Consider the following 4,356-nt stretch of genomic DNA (forward strand, 5'->3'; position numbering starts at 1 on the left):
TTCTATGAGACCAAATTGTTTTTTTCGATCACTCCCCCTTTAAGGGGGTTGGTCGGAGGGGGCGGAAATTAACGGCACTGCGTGCGCGTCAAAGAGCTCTATCGAATGAGACCAACTTGTTTTTTTTCGGTCACTTTATATTTAAGGGGGTTGTTCGGAGGGGGCGGAAATTAACGGCACTGCGTGCGCGTCAAAGAGTTTTATCGAATGAGACCAAATCTCTGGACCAACTATACAAACTATACAAGTTCTCCAAGAAGGCGATAATAATATTTCGTGCCACATATAAACGACTTCGTTAAGAAAGTGCCACACTTATTTGTTACTTCTGACCATACACGGTTTCGATAAGCAAGTGCCACACTTATTTATTACTTCTGACCATACACGGTTTTGATAAGAAAGTGCCACACTTATTTATTACTTCTGACCATACACGGTTTCGATAAGAAAGTGCCACACTTATTTGTTACTTCTGACCATACACGGTTTCGATAAGAAAGTGCCACACTTATTTGGTACTTCTGACCATACACGGTTTCGATAAGAAAGTGCCACACTTATTTATTACTTCTGACCATACACGGTTTCGATAAGAAAGTGCCACACTTATTTATTACTTCTGACCATACACGGTTTCGATAAGAAAGTGCCACACTTATTTGTTACTTCTGACCACACACGGTTTCGATAAGGGGGTCGAAATTGGGGCGGGGGGAGTCGAAGTTTGAGGTTAACTTGACCCTAAAACGCCGTAAATATACGTAAAATAACCCGGAAAAAGGTACGGGAATTGCGACAACTTAACTTGAGTCTCGGTGAAGCCACTAATATAAATTATATTAAAAAAATTATTTTTCGCAGCTCCATCTGCCGTGTTGTTGCTTTCCACGCCAAACAAACAACAAACTACAAACAAAGAACTACAAACAACACTTAACGACAATCTATCCATAGCAATAGTCCCACTTCGATATATATATCTCTCGATGTGGAACTAAAAAAGGGGAGGAACGGTAATTATCACATGGAGGGGAGGTAGGGCCTTACTGGGGTGGTTCTACTTTGGGGAAAAGGGTACCATGGAAATTATCGCATGGGAAAAGGGGGAAGGTGCCTTACTGCGGTGGATCGACCATGGGAAAAAGGGGTTGGGGGGGGGGGCGTACTGGAGTGGAGTGCCTCGAAACACACAACTAGCTGAGGGCCCGCCTGGAAATTCTTGCGTTGGAAAGGGGAGGGGAGTACTACGGAAATTCTCGCATGGAGAAAAGGGGGAGATGGTACCACGGTAATCATCACATGGGGAAAAGGGGAGGAACGGTAATTATCACATGGGGAAAAGGGGGAGGGACGGTTATTATCACATGGGAAAAATGGGGAGGGGGTACCCTGGTAATTATCACATGGGAAAAAAGGGAAGGAAGGGCCTTACTGCGCTGCCGTGCAAAGCAAAAAAGCATTAACGACCAAAACCAAATTATAGAGAAAACCCGCGAAATTCAAACTTTCTTTGCCTGAAGATACCCTAACTTACTTCTTTCAAGTTTATATAGAAGACTTGGATTTTTCAACTCAAATTATATTCTGGTACTAAACAATTTACAGGCCAAACGATATTTCAGAAATATCTGTAAAACCATGTCTTAAAACGCGAAAAAAAAATGCGTTTTGATTTGACTTTTAAAGAAAATAGACACATTAATGGGTTTTTGGTTTGAAAATAATGCAAAAACCTAAAATAATGTTATTTCTCTAAGAACAAAAATTTTAAATTCGAAAATTAGTTCAAAATTGAATTTAACGTATAAAATAAGGAGTGCGGTGGTTCGACTGTGGGGTAAAGGGTGCCACGGAAATTCTCACATGGGTAAAAGGGGGAGGGTGCCTTACTGCGGTGGATCGACTATTGGGAAAAGCGTGCCACGGAAATTATCCCATGGGAAAAAGGGGTGGGGGGGGGGGCGTACTGGAGTGGAGTGCCTCGAAACACACAACTAGCTGAGGAAATCACATGGCCTCAACAGTTTTTGTATTGGTTTGCCCACCCGCGTACCCTGAGGGTGGGCGGTGCCACATTGTTTCGAAATAGACTTTTTAGTGACAAAAAACCCGAGCACCAATCACCTCCAAGTTTTTAAGATATATCAAGTTTTATCACGTTTAAAAATATTTCTTGAAATAGCTAATTCATGGTGTCTCTGTACATATTGTTTGCCTTTTCGTTACTATAAAACCTACTACGAAGGAGAAATCCCTAGCTTATTCTAATATTAGTAGGATTTTGTCATGCCTGGCTTCAAATAGGTTTGAACTAGCTAGGGGTTTCTCCTTCGTAGTAGGTTTTATAGTAACGAAAAGACAAACACCATAAATTAGCTATTTCAAGAAGTATTTTTAAACGTGATAAAACTTGATATATCTTAAAAACTTGGAGGTGATTGGTGTTCGGGTTTTTTGCAAGTTATCCTACGGGAACAGTTCTATAAGACAGTGATGAAATATTTTGCAACAACTTGCAACTTTTGGATAAAAAGCCTTTAGAAAAAGCCGTATTTTGGTCAAAATTGGCCCTTTGATTGCATTTTACAGAAGATCTGTTCAACCGAATCTTACCAAATTTTAAATTTATGTATAACATAATTCTATACACGCTTTGCAAAAAGAAATTATATGGAAATCCATGTAGGGAACGTTTGGCCTTCTGGTGGCACGTAGCGAAATATAATTTATATTTTCGGATACAACTTAAAACCACAATTTAAAATATATATACATTTATTATATTGAGTGGATTTTTCATTTTGTCACTAAAAAGTCGATTTCGAAACACTGTGCGGTGCGGTGCCCACTCTTTCACATATGATGGTAAATTATATATCAAACAATAGGAAATCACATGGGCTCAACAGCTTTTATATAACTTTTCCCACCCGGGTCTCCTGATGGTGGGCGGCATCCACTCTTTAACTTAGGATGGCTATTTATATATCAAACGATAAGTAATCACGTACCATCAACAATTTTTGTATTAGTTTGCCTACCTGTGTCTACTAAGGGTGTATGGGTTTGCCCACTCGAATACCCTGATGTGGAACTAATATTACGGCCTGGGCCGACTTGTTGCCAACTCAAAGCCTAAAAATTTCCAACTTTATGGAATGTATTTTTCACTATCAACTGTCTAATTAAATTCGTAGTAAATGGCTTTGATTTAATAATTTCACTAAAAATTTAATGGATTACGGGAAATATTTGGTGTAAAACCAGTTACAACGCCTATGGTTTAAAACGCTACGCGAAGAGTGTTTGGCTGCTCGGTTCGGCGATTAGTTACGAAGTTACGAACTTGGACAGACAGAGCATTATCTAGGGATTTTTGCGCTAGACCGGGGTACACGAAAAAATTAAAGGTGTTTAGAATTTGGTAAAACGATTATAATAAAAAGCTAATAGGACTGCAGTTCGTGATTTCTTTTCCGTCGCCATGTACCCTATTGTAGTTAAAATACTAGTCCTCCACCTAGGATAATATTAGGCTCGTGTGACTACTTTTAATTAGGTAATATTTCTATCGTTTTAATAGCAAGTCTTAAACCCATTTCAAGCTATTGAATTTAGTCTCTCGTATGACCTTAAGTCTTTTATATAGTCGAAGTAGCCGTACACGGTAAACCTACATCTACTATCTAATGGGCTCAAATTTACTTTGCTAAGAGATCGTCGATACGACCAAAAACAGTTTCAACGATGGCACTACTTTGTCTATGGAAATTAAATATAAAACAGCGTTGAGAAACTAGTCAGTATAGAATAGAGTTGAAAAAAGGCGAAATATATATGGGGATTTTGGGACCAATGCATCTGGAGGAGCGACACATAATTGAACGAACATTTATATGTATTATATCGTTTTATATATATTTCAACGAATTGAAGCAAATATTATATTACTTCGAAATATAGAAATTCTAAGTTTGCCAACTCTGGGAAAAAGTTGGGGGGGGGGGCTCCCTCTCTCCCCCCTACGGCTTCGCCTCTGAATGTCTAGATCTAGAATGTTCATAACAGTTCATGGAATAGAAAGGAGCATGGTCTCTTTATTCCTCTCTATTGATTGTAATTAATTTTCAATTTCAGGAGACCGATTTTTTAATAACGCCATTAGCTGACAACCATTTAAGAAGAGCTGTCATTGATTTCTCAAATGCTATTGACATTGATCCTGTTAACTTTTTAATTGGTTCTCAAGGTTCGACTAGAAATGATAATATTTTGTTTCTACTCCACCCGTTCAAAAAACAAGTAAGATACTATTAATAAAGTAATACTTTTACAATAATAATGTGTCGTTTA

The sequence above is a fragment of the Leiobunum rupestre genome, chromosome 7 (assembly GCF_980474605.1).
Source record: "Leiobunum rupestre chromosome 7, qqLeiRupe1.1.hap1, whole genome shotgun sequence".
Classification (NCBI taxonomy): domain Eukaryota; kingdom Metazoa; phylum Arthropoda; class Arachnida; order Opiliones; family Sclerosomatidae; genus Leiobunum; species Leiobunum rupestre.